This window comes from Oncorhynchus nerka, linkage group LG10 (genome assembly GCF_034236695.1).
Source record: "Oncorhynchus nerka isolate Pitt River linkage group LG10, Oner_Uvic_2.0, whole genome shotgun sequence".
NCBI lineage: Eukaryota > Metazoa > Chordata > Actinopteri > Salmoniformes > Salmonidae > Oncorhynchus > Oncorhynchus nerka.
This window is the reverse complement of record NC_088405.1, coordinates 80,073,479-80,090,693: the sequence shown is the minus strand read 5'-3', so window position 1 is coordinate 80,090,693 and position 17,215 is coordinate 80,073,479. Positions and strand designations below refer to the sequence as shown.

At 41.5% G+C, this 17,215-nt stretch overlaps 1 pseudogene; it reads left to right on the top strand.

Moving 5' to 3' along the window:
* The first annotated feature begins 894 nt into the window (after nucleotides 1-894).
* Nucleotides 895-11,948, top strand: LOC115136081 (ubiquitin carboxyl-terminal hydrolase 2-like; annotated as a pseudogene).
* The last annotated feature ends 5,267 nt before the right edge of the window (nucleotides 11,949-17,215 follow it).

The following is a 17,215-nucleotide window of genomic DNA, read 5'->3' as shown; positions in this document are numbered from 1 at the left end:
GTAATTTCCACTTAGAAATGTCAGACTTGATTTTCCATTCCGAAAAATGTATCAACCCCTACAAAAATGTCCATTTAATAATTCACATTTCCTGTTGCTGCAGGATTATTTTCCTGCTGTAGCAAACTGGATCAAATTAAGATCCTACATCTTTATGCCTAAAATCTGCTGGCATAATAAAATTGTCTGTCACTTGAAGGAAGATGAATCCAGGGAAAGGGTTTGATTGGGTAATGTGTTGCATTGCTCTTACTATATGCCAGGATAGTGTTTAATAGTGCCTCACCATACCAAAACATTTGGCAACGAAAAATTAAAACAAGCTTTCTTATTGGTCGGATTTAGGTAAGTCCCTCCCTGTTTCGGGCTATTTGCTTCCTATTGGATGTGACCCAGTTTTGTCATTCATTCACTAGAGAATCACATGGCAATGCTTGAGGCTAGACCAATTGTTGCTTTAGCTTGCTAAATTTACAAGCAACAACACGTAGGATGTTATTGACTTTTGATTTACTTAATGACATAAGCATGACATAATGTTGTCATACTATGTAATATCGGTTTTACTTATACGGTCATTACACTGTTATTAGGCATTATGTGGTCAAGCTAAATTCACCTGTCAAGATGGAAGAAGCCAACACTGTATGGCAAAGTATTAAAATGGATGGATGGGTAGATTGTTCTATAGCCTACAGAAACAGACAGACAGACAGATCGTGCTTTTCCATATATGGACCTTATTTTCCACCACCCTGTCCCCTACCCTCCCCTCAGTCCTCCTCCTTCTTCCCCCACCCCCTCTCCCATTTCATCATCGTCCTCTGTGAATGTTGAGAAGGTCTTGTCCTCTGCAGTTTGACGTCTCTCTCAACCACTGCTTTCAACAAGCATGAGACACTTCGTGACGTCTAGAGAGTCTGAGGGGGCGTGTGCACATTGTAGTAAAACGAAAGTGCACACCGACTCGATTATTCTTCAACCCACACTTGGAGAGGTGGAATCACATAAAACCGAATCGGTCTCAGTCAGCAGGCAGTGAGTGATTTTCCAGATTGAGTTGCGGTCTGTTATTCTAGTGAACAAGGTGTCTGCTATATTGTTGTTGTTTTTACTGCACATCGCAACTATTTATCACCAGAGCCTGTTTTATGTCTAATTATGTGTTTCAAGGGATTCGAATTGAAAACCTTGTCATCTCAATCAGAAAAAAGATATAAAAAAATAGGGGGGAGATCAACAACCTCACGCAGGACTACTGTTTCAGTCACAGTAAACAACTTTTAACCATCGCCACCGCAAATTGATTGTAGGTCTGTAGTCTGCTATTACACCGCCATCATGCCTAGTCTGCGACAGTCTTACACCGTGACGGTGCCCGAGGAGTCACCGGCATCCACTTTCCCCTTCCTAAAGACGGACCTGCGCAGGAAGAGTCCTCCAATGTCGCGGTCATTGTTGATGTCCACATTTGTGGGTCTGCTTATCAATCAAGCCAAGGTGAGTGTGCCTATTCGGTCTGCAAGCAAAGGGATATTCAGGTAGTCCATGCACTACAGATGTGGAGTGCCCATGCCGTAAATTGTATGGGCACGCCAAATCGATCACACTGTCAGTCGATTTAGTCAATTATGGGCCGATTTGATATTGACAATAACTTGGATAGATTTGTTTTAGTTACAGGAGACATTCCCACCCCAAAATAATCCCAGTAAAGGATAATGTTGGCAGCTAAACGTACTTACATAATAATGCCATTTATAATCTGTGAGCAACAGATTAAATGTGTTATGAAATTGCTTTTAGAGATTGAGGATTTTTAAACTGTTCCTTCCATGTTGGAGCTTGGAATCTTGTCGGTTCCGTGGCGTTAATAGTTATTGATTTTCCAAAGCTAAAGTCAAGTAATTTTAAGTGATGCACCTGTAGGTTGAATAGGCAGGCCTACAAATGATTTCGACACCCGTGATAATATAATATAATTACAATATGTGTGGTGGAATGATGTAACCATACTCAGGCCAATTTAGGCTCAGGTAATTTATGTTGTTGCTTTGTTTACTAAGGTGGATCTAAATAGGGTATGACGGTATAGGAATCGTTTCAATCCAATAGGAAAAGTTTTCACATTGTGTTCAAGGCATCCGGCATTTGAAAACCGTGGAGCGCTCAAGCCAGCTGCCTGCTTGTCACCGTACTCGTACTGTAACCTCGCACAGTTGATTTGGTTACGTAATCCGGCTTTCAGCAGTTTTGCTATGAGCGTTCTCTACCCTGAGGAGTGTGTTCCCTGCTGGCCATAATGCATATAATTTAGGCGTACCTCCAGCTGTTCTTTTCTGGCCCTGAATGTAGGCCACGCTTTACAGTACAGGACATTTGTGAGGATACTGATTCATATGTGCCTTTACCTCCAATGTGACATGCAGACTATAGTCTATTGTAGAGATAATAATTAGGCCTAAAGAAAAAACATCAGCTGATGTAGCACTGCCTATTTAAACAACACTGAAATCGTTCTTGAAAAAATATATTTTTTTAAATATATCTAGGCCTAAATGTAAATGTATTATAAATGGTAAGGCCTGTATAATATGCCACAACATAAGCAGGCAGGAGATCAACATCAGCGGTTGTAAAATTGCTGATTTAGGATCCGTTTTTGACTTTAAGATCATCATGAATTAGATTACATGGACCTGATCCGAGATCAACTGTGAGACGTTTTAAGAATATTGGCCCAGGAATCCTTACATGAACCCTGAGTAAATGACAGGATGGCCTCTAGTGGACAAACCAAAGGCTCACAGTGCTTTATAGCTGCCTGTTTAGCATTCCTTCTATCAGGCAAGTTCTCAACACAAAACCTCACAATGAAACACCAAACAAACCACCATTCATAAGCATTGCCCTCAGTGATGGCTTGTCCTTGAAAGTATACACTTGATAAAGAGCAGTGTTTTACATCACAATGTTCCCTGGTTGATAGAGGAAAGCCCTGTCAGCACTTGTGGGTGAAGATAGCCTGATTTGTTGATTGTTGCATAACCGCAACACACATTAAGAACACTGTTAGCACTATTTGCCCTGTGTCACACTAACAATTAGGGCGTGACATTGTGTAATGATGTTTGAGCGAACACCAAGATAAGGAATATCAGCTTTTATCGCCAGGAAAGTCTCACCTTATCTGATGTACAGTACGCTGTGGGTGATAGGGCACATGGATTCTCAGAATGGGCCGAGGGCCTAAATATATGGATGTCCTTTACGGGGAGAGCAGAATGTTCCTCAGTCAGGACTGTCACCGATAACCATTGAATAACGGTAACACAACATTATCACCGCTTCAACAACATCAATGGTTGTAATACATTATCACTGCTTTATCCACCACAGTTTTGGTCTCATTGGTATGAGCTGTACAGTCAGCCTACAGTGTGTCTGCTGGGTGGTGCTACAGTATGAAGCGAGGTGTGTTTGGATGTGTGCATGTGTGTCCCAGTCACAAGTTGTTTGCCTGTGACCAGTCCTGCACAGTAAGGCTGGAACACAATGTTCTCCCCACTCTCATACTTTCAATCTGTGCCAACCAATGGAATGACTTCCTCCCCAATGGAATGACTTCCTCCATTGTCCGTCAGCCAATCAGGGCCCTTATTGTTGGACCCACCTCCATGTCCCGAGTGAGCCACATGCCGACAGAGCCCATTCTCCACAGGCCTCTCCTCAGTAATCACTGTACTAGTGTCCCAGTGTCCTGGCTCCGGTGCTATTTGTACCCAGGTTGTGAGGAACTGGCCTGTGCATGCTGCTCAAGCCATATGCTCTGTTTCAGAGCTAACAATGCAGTGTGAACCCAGACATACCCTCTGATTGGCCATGTGCAGCAGCGCAGTCTCTACTCAGTACTCACACTCCAGCTCAATGAGAGTTTGACCTCTAGAGACAAGGCCTACACTGCGCTGACAATGGAAAGTGAACTATGAGAAGTATGAGGCATTTGGTACCTGTCTGGTTGTGAGAAGTGGCATTGTGGTGCTATGTACTGTACAGTATGTGGAGTGGTTTGGTTTGGGACGGAATAGTCACTGACTCATGTTTCAGACTTAATTCACAGTGTGCATGTCTATGGCATGTGTGGACGTTTGTTTTAGGCCTGTATGTGCCTGACTGTGCTTGCTTGACTATCTGTGTGTGTGTGTGTGTGTGTACCTGCTTTTAGGCCTGTGTGTGCTTGACTATTGTGTGTGTGTTTGTACCTGCATGTACATGTGATACCACCCCAGTCCTGTCAGCTGTGGCGTCAGGTGGGGGCTGCCGTATACCAGTTTAGGTGTTTCATTCGTCAGCAGATGTACAGTACCGATGCGTGGCTTCCCTCCCCACATGTTACACTGTCACCAAACCCCCCACCCTAATCTGGACTAGCCTACATAGAACACTAGATGCATGTGTAATATTAATATGTAACTTCCAAGACGTTCCGTTCCCCAGAAATGTCCCTGTACAGCAAGGTGTATTACAGGGACACTGTATAGAGTAGGTTACATGTAGCAGTAAGCTTGGAAAAGCAGTATTATCCATTAAACCTGCTTAACCCTGCACTGGTTTAAACCAGTATTCAATACTAAATGAACACATTATCCCTTTAACACCAAGAAAAAAATAGCAGAATTTTTTTGTTTCAGAATATATGTATTTGGCCTCAGTGTAGGCCATAAATGAATAATTTATGTTCGCGTGACTTAAACTTTGATATATAATGCATCGGAAATATCTTAACCAGCCTGTTGAGTTGCCTAATTAGAGTAAACAAATTTTGTATTGGAATTTGCATAGACTTAAAAAAAAAAAAAATTTAAATGATACATTAATTTATGTTATGACTGCTTAATTTACTTATAATGGAAGATACGCTTAGTTATATAAGGACTGATATAAAATATTAAGAAAATATGATACATTTGTGTGTCAAAATTATGTTTTAGAGGTCACCAACAAATTGTGGTAAATGAGGTTCGGTTTTGCTCACATTCCCTTCTTTGAATGTGTGTTGGAAAAAATATGGGAGTCCGATAATGAAAACCACATGATTTTACTAAATGGCATTTGTTGAGATGATAAAATATGACAAACAATACCATAGTATTACCATAGTATTGCTATTAGTATCTGTCCTGAAAAACAATAGCAATATGGAAGAGATCAGGATATAATTGATCTTTGCCCTGGTTCTAATGCAGGCCTGATAGGTTTTGTTCTTTCAGTTGTTGAGCCACAGATGGTGGTTATTTGTGTTTTGGTCATGACAAGCAGTGTCCCTCACCCAACGTCTCACAACGACACAAAGCACACCACTCATGACGTAGCTACCATGTGTGGTGTACTCTGACCTTAAGGCAACGATACACTCTGACCATCAAAAACCCTTCAGACAAGGTCACACCACTCCAGTGAACATCCAACCAGAGCCACGGGAAGTAGGGGTGCTGAGGGTGCTGCAGCACCCCCTGATAAATGGGGAATAAAAATATATATATTCATAAAAACATTTATTTAAAAAAAAAAATGCAGTCTGTAGCATGGCAATTTGTTTGTTTGTTGTTGAACATTTGATTTTTCACAAAAGTAGTGCACTGGTCCTTTACAAGTCCTGTATTAGTGGACCGATATAGCCATCTGTAGCGCAGGCAATACAATGGTATGTGTTTGGACCTGTGTCCCTTTAAGTTGACATGTATCAGGGACTGAGTGAAGAGGGATTTCTGCCTTGCTCTAACCTGTGTCTCCTTGTCTTTGTCTCAACAGAACTCCAAGAGTCCTCAAGGCCTAGTGGGACTGAGAAACCTCGGCAACACAGTGAGTAAACCATTACATCCGCCACTAACACAAGTCTGTTTTTACACTGTGCTTATGTCTGGTTTGTAGCAGATCTGATGTCCACTCTTTGGAATATCTATCCCTGTCACTGAAAAGTGTGCACTTCTAGTCTTAATAAATATTCTCTCCTTTTTCTCTCTCTCTGTCTCCCCCTTCTCTCACCTACTATTTTCTGGTGTAGTGTTTCATGAACTCGATCCTGCAGTGTCTGAGCAACACTCCTGACCTGAGGGACTACTGTCTGAGGAACACACACCGCACCGAACTCAACAACAACTGCAGAGCCAAGGCTGCTCTCATGGAGGGTAAGACACTACTGCTCCAACTGGTTGCACTTTACTTAAGCCTGCAGGTATAATGCATTATTAGAATGACATTAGAAGGATGTTACCAGCTGACCAATTCTGGAACATTTGACAGTGGACCAGTGCTGAAAAAAAGAAAAGGACAAAATGGTGTAAAAAAAAGCACTAATCATGTTTATGCAACATAATAATCATCCTAAGAATATTTACTATTTACAGAACCACCTAAGGGTCACTATAATACTGACCTCTAATTCGTAACAATCTGTATGCTTAAAACGTACACAAATTGTGTCTTAAGTTGATTTGAAACATATAGGAGCTATTCTGTGCATGTACACACACAAACACACACGCACTGATCCCCAAACAGGGTTTGGAGATGGTGAACAGTAACAGTAGTTCTGTCTACTACCTGATTGATATTCTTCACATGGCTCCTCTCCCCTGCAATGTGACCTCTGCTTAACAGTACAATGACTAAAAGTGGTCTCATTTTCTTTCCTCTCTCTCTCTGTCTCTGTCTCTGCCACGCTCTGTCTCTGCCACGCTCTGTCTCTGTCTCTCTCTCTCTCTGTCTCTCTCTCTCTCTCTCTCTCTCTCTCTCTCTGTCTCTCTCTCTCTCTCTCCCTCTCTATCCCTCTGTCTTTCTCTAACAGAGTTTGCCAAACTCACTCAGACCCTATGGACGTCAGTCAGCAGCGAGGCAATCAGTCCCTCAGACTTCAAGACCCAGATCCAGAGATATGCTCCCAAATTTGTGGGATACAAGTAAGTCTATTCAGAAAAGGGCTTTGGTCTGATCTAGTAATTCTATTTCTATGGCCATAAGTGTGCTGGGAGAAAGCGAGTTCATTTAATGTGAACTTTCTTAACTATTAAAAATGTCATCGTACTTTCTCGCCCCTCTCTCTCGCTCTCTCTCTCCATAAGGGATTAATGTAGACACATCTTTTATATTCATTTCTCATTTTGTGGCTGTGGTTGAAATAATAAGCCTTTGAAAGTAAACATCTCTCTCTCTCTCCCCCCATCTCTCTCTCTCAATTCAATTTCAATTCAATTCAAGGGCTTTATTGGCATGGGAAACATGTGTTAACATTGCCAAAGCAAGTGAGGTAGATAATATATAAAGTGAATATATAAAGTGAAAAACAATTTAAAAAATCTCTCTCTCTCTCTCTCTCTCTCTCTCTCTCTCTCTCTCTCCCCTCCAGTCAGCAGGATGCTCAGGAGTTCTTGCATTTCCTATTGGACGGCCTCCACAACGAGGTCAACAGGGTCACAGTGCGGCCCAGGCTCCCGTCCGAGGACATTGACCACTTGCCGTAAGTCTCACCTCCCGTAGCACCAACCCAGGAGCATGTTAATTAGTTTGAATCGTTTTGAAACAGAAAACGACAATTAGCATTTCTTAGTCTGTTTTCTTCTGCTTGGTGCCTCATGAACATGACCTTGACATGTTCTCCTAGGATTAGACATGCCTAGACATGCCTCATGATATTCAGGCTGTTAACTGCCTTTGTAATGAGTCATGTTTTATAGTTGTTGTTTTTTTAACAAGACCTTGGTACCTCAGATTAAAGTCCCCTGGGATCTGTATTGGAGAGGAGTGTGTCTGTTCTAGAGGAGCTTGTTTGAATGTAAACTGATGTGTGATCTGTGTTTGTCTCCTCCACAGTGACAATGAGAAAGGGAAGAGAATGTGGAACAAATATCTAGAGAGAGAGGACAGCAAAGTGGTTGGTAAGTGTCTGAGTGACTGAGAACAAGTGTGTATATTACAAGTGTGATTTTCATTGTGTGTAATAGTGTATCTGTTTCTCTGTATAGATCTGTTTGTGGGCCAGCTGAAGAGCTCTCTGACCTGCAGTGAGTGTGGTTACTGCTCCACTGTGTTCGATCCATTCTGGGACTTGTCACTACCCATCGCTAAGGTCAGTGTACACACTCACACACACACTCACATGCAGGCACACACACACAGTGAAAAAGCTGTGCCTAACTGAGGGTGTTTGTGTCCACAGAAAGGTTCAGGGGAGGTGAGTCTGACAGACTGCATGCGACTCTTCACTAAAGAAGACGTACTGGATGGAGATGAGAAACCGGTAAGGGACTATTGCTATGGTGTGTGTCTGTGTCTGTCTGTTATTTGAGTGTTTGGTATTAAAAATAATTTTCCTGTGTATTTGAGTATTTTCAAATGCACAGCCCAACAAGTAATTTTATTTGAGTATTTGAATGCTTATTTTTAAAAACCAAATAGTCGACCAAATTTTATTTAAGAAAATTTTCAAATACTATTTTCAAATAACTGGTTTAAACTCATGGGTGTGTATTTGAGTCAGTGTATTTTAATGTTTCAAATTCTTTCTAAGTTAATTTCCAAATACATCCTCCTCCAGACATGCTACAGGTGTAAAACCAGGCGGAAATGCACTAAGAAGTTCACCATCCAGAAGTTCCCTCAAATCCTTGTGCTTCGTATCCTTTCCATTACTTCATATTAGTGTCCCCATCATTGGTTCCCCAAACAATTAAGTTACTTCCAATCTAGTAGTAATAAGTGCAGTAGTAATAGTTTTACTAATAGTAATAGTTGTTGTGGTAATAGTTTTAGTAATAGTTGTTGTTGTATAACGTTATAGTAGTAAGGTTATACTGCATTGCTTGCTGTTTGGGGTTTTAGGCTGGGTTTCTGTACAGCACTTTGAGATATCAGCTGATGTACGAAGGGCTATATAAATACATTTGATTTGATTTGATAGAAGAGTAGCAATAACACTACAACCAGATACATAGCTAGAATGAACTGTCATTTTCAAGGAACTTTGGAGCCAAAGTCGTTGAAATTTTATATATTTCAAAAAGTGTATTAAAAGTTTATGGTTCTGGTTTCTGGGGTTAACCTATGTAGTCAGCTGCCCTATGAAAGCCAGGTAGAGAATTGCATTATAGCAATGCTACAACACTATCAATATATATCAATATCTAGATATGGTACTATGCTATCAATAGCTATGCTACTATGCTACCGATATCTATGCTATCAATAGCTATACTACTATGCTATCAGTAGCTATGCTACTATGCTACCGATATCTATGCTATCAATAGCTATACTACTATGCTATCAGTAGCCATTTATGCCACTATGCATTCAGTAGCTCTATGCTTCAGCTGTCCATGTGCTTGTCCTTGACCGAGCCCCTGTCCCAGACCTCAAGCGCTTCTCAGAGAACCGTGTTCGAACTAGTAAGCTCTCCACCTACGTCAACTTCCCCTCAAAGAGTTGGACATGAGAGAATTTTGCTCTGAGAACAGCAGTAAGTAGTACACACACACACTCAACAAACAAGCACTCTGTCTCCTGATACTTTGATATTGTATTGGTTTTCTTTTTAGAAGTGCTTTCAGGGCCATTTCTGAAGAGTCTTGTACAGATATGACGTTTATTGACTGGCCTGATATAAGTACTAACTGGATCATCTGGCTTCATTGAACTCAGGACGCACACACACACTACCGCCCAGTTGAACTGACTTGCTTTGTGGGCTCCTGCTACATGTCATGGACATATGGGCTACATAAAGCCTGGCAGTCTGGATATGGATGACATATGCAATGAGCCTATTAGGCCTGTGTCTGATGGTTGATGTTTGAGCCTTGCTCTGTGGACTGCATACAGTATACTATATCTTTATACAGGAGCCCATCCTTGCTTTGTGTACAGTCTAGATAACCCATCCTCTTTATAAATCAGGCTTAAAACAGACATTGTTTTTCAATGATGTTAGGGGACTGTTGAAACTGAATGCATTGGTGATGTCAATGACATAACACTCATCTTTGTCTCTCTATCTCTCTCTCTGTCTCCCTCTCTCTCTCTCTCTCTGTGTAGTAAATACAGTGTATAATCTCTATGCCGTGTCCAACCACTCTGGGAATACGCTGGGTGGCCACTACACAGCCTACTGCAGGAACCCAGCCCTCGGGGAGTGGTACAGCTACAATGACTCCAGGTATGTAATGATACCATGATGTCATATACATCCTCATAATACCACTAGGAGTAGTTTGCTACTATATCAGAGTTAATGGCTCTGTTTTCTGTTTGTTTGTTTTCTGTTTGCTTGTCTCTATGTGTGTATATCACTAAGCTGAGTATACAAAACATTACGAACACTTTCCTGATATTGAGTTGGACCCCCTTTTGCCCTCAGAACAGCCTCTATACGCAAGGTGTCAAAAGCGTTCCACAGGAATGCTGGCCCATGTTGACTCCACTGCTTCCCACAGTTGTGTCAAGTTGGTTGGGTGTCCTTTGGGTGATGGACACATCTTGATACACAAGTGGAAACTGTTGAGCATGAAATACCCAGCAGCATTGCAGTTCCTGACACACAAACCAGTGTGCCTGGCACCTACTACCATACCCTGTTCAAAGGCACTTAAATATGTTGTCTTGCCCATTCACCCTCTGAATAGCACAAATACACAATCCATGTCTCAATTGTCTCCAGGCTTAACAATCGTTGTTTAACTTGTCTCCTCCCCTTTATCTATGCTGATTTTAAGTGGATTTAACAGGTGTATTCAATAAGGGATCATAGCTTTCACCTGGATTCACCTGGTCAGTCTATGTCATGGAAAGAGCAGGTGTTCCTAATGTTTTGTACACTCAGTGATTATTTCTATATATGTGGGTATGTCTGTATGTCTATAACAATGCTCTGATTAACACACACCTGTTCTCTGTGTCCTTACAGGGTGAGCTCCATGTCATCCAGCCAGGTTCGCAGCAGTGATGCCTACGTGCTCTTCTATGAGCTGGCCTCCTCTCATTCACGCCTCTGACGCTACATGTCATGGACATATGGGCTACATAAAGCCTGGCAGTCTGGTCATATGGATGACGTATGCAATGAGCCTATTAGGCCTGTGTCTGGGTCTGATGGTTGATGTTTGAGCCTTGCTCTGTGGACTGCATACAGTATACTATATGTTTATACAGGAGCCCTTGGCACTATGGATTTAGCTTCAACACATAGGCTGCACTGTACTGCCAGGATACAGAGATTGAGTTGTGGTTCAACAATCTTCCGGGGACTTTGGGAAGAGCATTGGGACAATGGGAAGGCCCTTTGCAGCTAAAAACATGTCCTTTGAATATCATTGAAAGTCCCGGTGACGTGTGTGTGTGTGTGTGTGTGTGTGTGTGTGTGTGTGTGTGTGTGTGTGTGTGTGTGTGTGTGTGTGTGTGTGCGGTCACCATGCAGACGGCGAAGATGCCTCTCTATGCACTACAACAAGGACTCTATGACCCCAGTTGTCATTCGTTTCAAGGTCACCACTGAGACATGAAAGACTTTATCACTCCGACCTTCCGTTCTGTAAATGATTCTATTTAAATTAGATGTCATCATATCTGTGACTTTGGAGATGGGATGACTCTCTAGCACCATCTGTTGGTGCGCTGTGGTTGTAGGTTTTGCACAACCTCATCTTCCTCCCGTTTCAATAGGACTTTGTGTGTGTGCCTGCTGTGTGCATGTGTGAAAGAGAGAGACAGAGAGAGCGGCCCCTCTCCAACTTCAAACTAGTGGTGGAGATATCATGCCATTGCAAAACGAGATTGAGAGAAACTACATCTCTAGCTATGTTTTTTTATGACTAAATGCGTATTTTTGTATTTATAAAACAACATGGTGAATGTAACTGTACTGTTGTTCTAATCATTAAAATATCACTATTTTTCAAGTTTCAAGTATTATTGTCATGTGCACAAGTATTGTGAAATGCCATTCTTGTAAGCTCTTTCCCCACAATAGTATTATAAAATAAAGTAGAACAAAAAGACATGCGAAATAGAAACAAGAAGAGCACCAGAAAATAAGTAAGTTACATACAGGGTCAGTTCTCGGGTCAGTGACATTTTTACAATGTGCAGGGATGTGCATGGATAATGGACATTTTATTTATTTTTTATAAAAAAAATGTACCTTTATTTTACTAGGCAAGTCAGTTAAGAACAAATTCTTATTTTCAATGACGGCCTAGGAACAGTGGGTTAACTGCCTGTTCAGGGGCAGAACGACAGATTTGTACCTTGTCAGCTCGGGGATTCGAACTTGCAACCTTTCGGTTACTAGTCCAACGCTCTAACCACTAGGCTACCCTGCCTGGGTTGACATGCATAAGAGTAAGGTAACTAGGAATCAGGATATATGATAAACAGTGGCAGCAGTGTAAATTATGATTGCATGTGCATGTATTTTGTGTGTGTGTGTGTGTGTGTGTGTGTGTGTGTGTGTGTGTGTGTGTGTGTGTGTGTGTGTGTGTGTGTGTGTGTGTGTGTGTGTGTGTGTGTGTGTGTGTGTGTGTGTGTGTGTGTGTGTGTGTGTGTGTGTGTGTGTGTGTGTGTGTGTGTGTGTGTGTGTGTGTAATCCTGTGAGTGTGCATTGAGTCATTGAAAAAATAAAAGGGTCAATACATAGTCTGTGTGGTATTTTGGTATACACTGAGTGTACAAAAAATTAAGAACACCTTCCTAATATTATATTTGCATTCAGAACAGCCTCAATTCATCAGGGCATGGACTTTTCAAGGTGTCGAAAGCGTTCCACAGGGATTCTGGCCCATGTTGACTCAACAGTTGTGTCAAGTTGGCTGGATGTCCTTTGGGTGGTTGACCATTCTTGATACACACAGGAATATGTTGACAATGATAAACCCAGCAGTGTTGCACCTACTACCATACCCTGTTCAAAGGCCCTTAAATGTATTGTCTTGCTCATTCACTCTGAATGGCACAGATACACAATCCATGTCTCAATTTTCTCGAGGCTTAAAAATCATTTAACCTGTCTCCTCCCCTTCATCTACACTGATTGAAGTGTTTAACAAGTGACATCAAAAAGGGATCATGGCTTTCACCTGGTCAGTCTGCCATGGTAGGATCAGGAGTTCTTAGTGCACTCAGTGTATATCCAAAATTGTATTTCAACACATTCACAAAATTTAAAACATAATTACTTTTTAAAGTAATAAAATGCAGATTGAATCACGTAGATTTTTGTTAAAGTGTATTAAATGTCTGTAAATTATTAAATATTAAAACAAAAAAAGTGCTCAGTGTTTTTCAATATTTGTTTGTAAAAGGCTTAAAAACGATTAATTAATTCAAATAATCTTTAACCTGCGTTCAAATAATATTTGAAGCCTGTGTCAGGTGTTGGCAGGGTGTGCAGTGCATGTTTGGGGCAAGCTCAATCAATCAAGCACAGCTGACGTATTTGTAATGATTTAAAATACACTGCTCAAAAAAATAAAGGGAACACTTAAACAACACAATGTAACTCCAAGTCAATCACACTTCTGTGAAATCAAACTGTCCACTTAGGAAGCAACACTGATTGACAATAAATTTCACATGCTGTTGTGCAAATGGAATAGACAACAGGTGGAAATTATAGGCATTTAGCAAGACACCCCCAATAAAGGAGTGGTTCTGCAGGTGGTGACCACAGACCACTTCTCAGTTCCTATGCTTCCTGGCTGATGTTTTGGTCACTTTTGAATGCTGGCGGTGCTTTCACTCTAGTGGTAGCATGAGACGGAGTCTACAACCCACACAAGTGGCTCAGGTAGTGCAGCTCATCCAGGATGGCACATCAATGCGAGCTGTGGCAAGAAGGTTTGCTGTGTCTGTCAGCGTAGTGTCCAGAGCATGGAGGCGCTACCAGGAGACAGGCCAGTACATCAGGAGATGTGGAGGAAGCCGTAGGAGGGCAACAACCCAGCAGCAGGACCACTACCTCCGCCTTTGTGCAAGGAGGAGCAGGAGGAGCACTGCCAGAGCCCTGCAAAATGACCTCCAGGAGGCCACAAATGTGCATGTGTCTGCTCAAACGGTCAGAAACAGACTCCATGAGGGTGTTATGAGGGCCCGACATCCACAGGTGGGGGTTGTGCTTACAGCCCAACACCGTGCAGGACGTTTGGCATTTGCCAGAGAACACCAAGATTGGCAAATTCGCCACTGGCGCCCTGTGCTCTTCACAGATGACAGCAGGTTCACACTGAGCACATTTGACAGACGTGACAGTCTGTAGACGCCGTGGAGAACGTTCTGCTGCCTGCAACATCCTCCAGCATGACCGGTTTGGCGGTGGGTCAGTCATGGTGTGGGGTGGCATTTCTTTGGTGGGCCACACAGCCCTCCATGTGCTCGCCAGAGGTAGCCTGACTGCCATTAGGTACCGAGATGAGATACTCAGACCCCTTGTGAGACCATATGCTGGTGCGGTTGGCCCTGGGTTTCTCCTAATGCAAGACAACGCTAGACCTCATGTGGCTGGAGTGTGTCAGCAGTTCCTGCAAGAGGAAGGCATTGATGCTATGGACTGGCCCGCCCGTTCCCCAGACCTGAATCCAATTGAGCACATCTGGGACATCATGTCTCGCTCCATCCACCAGACTGTCCAGGAGTTGGCGGATGCTTTAGTCCAGGTCTGGGAGGAGATCCCTCAGGAGACCATCCGCCGCCTCATCAGGAGCATGCCCAGGCGTTGTAGGGAGGTCATACAGGCACGTGGAGGCCACACACACTACTGAGACTCACTTTGACTTGTTTTAAGGACATTACATCAAAGTTGGATCAGCCTGTAGTGTGGTTTTCCACTTTAATTTTGAGTGTGACTCCAAATCCAGACCTCCATGGGTTGATACATTTGATCTCCATTGATACTTTTTGTGTGATTTTGTTGTCAGCACATTCAACTATATAAGAAAAAAGTATTTAATACAAATATTTCATTCATTCAGATCTAGGATGTGTTATTTTAGTGTTCCCTTTATTTTTTTGAGCAGTGTAGTTTTTGAACACAGGGTCTTATTTAGTGTTTACCGTAGTAAACTGTAAACATGTTTACAATGAAAACGTTTTGCAACATTTACATTTACATTTAAGTCATTTAGCAGACGCTCTTATCCAACGAAAACTAGAGTTTGTTATTGGACATGTTCAGTTAGTCCCTAAATTGTTTTGGTGCGTATTCGTCCGTTTGGTGTCTAGTGAATACGATCGTGGTCTGTTCAAAACTAGGGCTCACAATTGTGCCATTGTCGATCTAATATGCAAACACACCTGTTAGGGCTGGGAATTGCCAGGGACCTCACAATATGATATTATCATGATACTTAGGTGTCGACACGATATGTATTGTGATTCTCAAGGTTCTATATGTATTGTGATTCTCAAGGTTCTATATGTAATGTGATTCTCAAGGTTCTATATGTATTGTTATTCTCAAGGTTCTATATGTATTGTGAATCTCAAGGTTCTATATGTAATGTGAATCTCAAGGTTCTATATGTATTGTTATTCTCAAGGTTCTATATGTATTGTGATTCTCAAGGTTCTATATGTATTGTGATTCTCAAGGTTCTATATGTATTGTGATTCTCAAGGTTCTATATGTATTGTGATTCTCAAGGTTCTATATGTATTGTTATTCTCAAGGTTCTATATGTATTGTGATTGGATACTGCGATTTTATTGCGATTCAATGTTCCAAATATATTGCTCACCACGTCTGCTGCAGAGGGAGAAGAGAGAGACACGAGAAAACTAGTCATGGGAATAAAAGTACAAGAAAGCTGTTGGCTCATCATTTAAAAAGATACCAGAGTTCAAATCAAACCAAACTGTATTTGTCAGACCTATCCGTGAAATGCTTACTTTACAAGCCCTTAATTAACCAACAGTGCAGTTGAAGAAATAGTTAAGAAAATATTTACCAAATAAACGAAAGTACAAAATAATAAAAAGTAACACAAAATAACATAACGAGGCTATATACAGGGGGTACCGGTGTTGTGCCAGAATTCTCCCCACCCCTTCTAATTTCCTTCATTTTGTGGCAAAAGTCAAATACTTTCTGTGGCACACATCAGTCAAATACTTTCTATAGAGCACACTACAACCGAAATGAATAGTGAATGTAGGTGTGTTATATTAAACATAGAGGAAGAACCAAAATGAATAATGAACGTGTGTGTTATATTAAACATAAAGGAGGGAATACAATGTTGGCAAGCAATAAACATTTCAGAACAACTATGGCTGAATTATTATCCTTACACTTTAAAAAATACTAGTCGAATAAAACATGGGGGAGATGACGAATTTTGGCAAAGAGATTTATTTATAGACTAATACAAATCACCGGATTTGGGCGAACATGGGCAGATGCGGGTTGAAGGTGTCGGTTAAAACAAATAACTTGAACACTTGAAACAAATAACCAAACCGAAAACTGCAGACAAAAATACTTTATGCTACTAAAATCAGTGAAATGTAGGCTAAACTGACAACAGAGTGCAGAGCAGAAATTTCAACTAGCAAGCAAGTTTCAGAAATGAAGAACGCGAAAGGGGGGGGATTCTGTCATGGGGAGATTTTCGGCACAACACCGGTACCGAGTCAATGTGTGGAAGTACATGTTAGTCGAGATAATTTATACATGTAGGTAGTGGTGAAGTGACTGCATAGATAATAAACAACGAGTAGCAGCAGTGTAAAAAAACAAATGGGGGGGGCGTCAATGTCAATAGTCCGGTTTGCATTTGAAAAATAGTTCAGCAGTCTTATGGCTTGGGGGTAGAAGCTGTTAAAAGAGCCTTTGGGTCCTAGATATGGCGCTCTGGTACCGCTTGCGGTGAGGTAGCAGAGAAAACCGTCTATGACGTGGTGACTGGAGTCTTTAGACAATTTTTGGGGCTTTCGTCTGACACCGCCTAGAATTTACAGTTGAAGTCGGAAGTTCACATACACTTTAGCCAAATACATTTATACTCAGTTTTTCACAATTCCTCACATTTAATCCTAGTAAAAATTACCTGTCTTAGGTCAGTTAGGATCACCACTTTATTTTAAGAATGTGAAATGTCAGAATAATAGTAGAGAGAATGATTTCAGCTTTTATTTCTTTCATCACATTCCCAGTGGGTCAGAAGTTTACGTA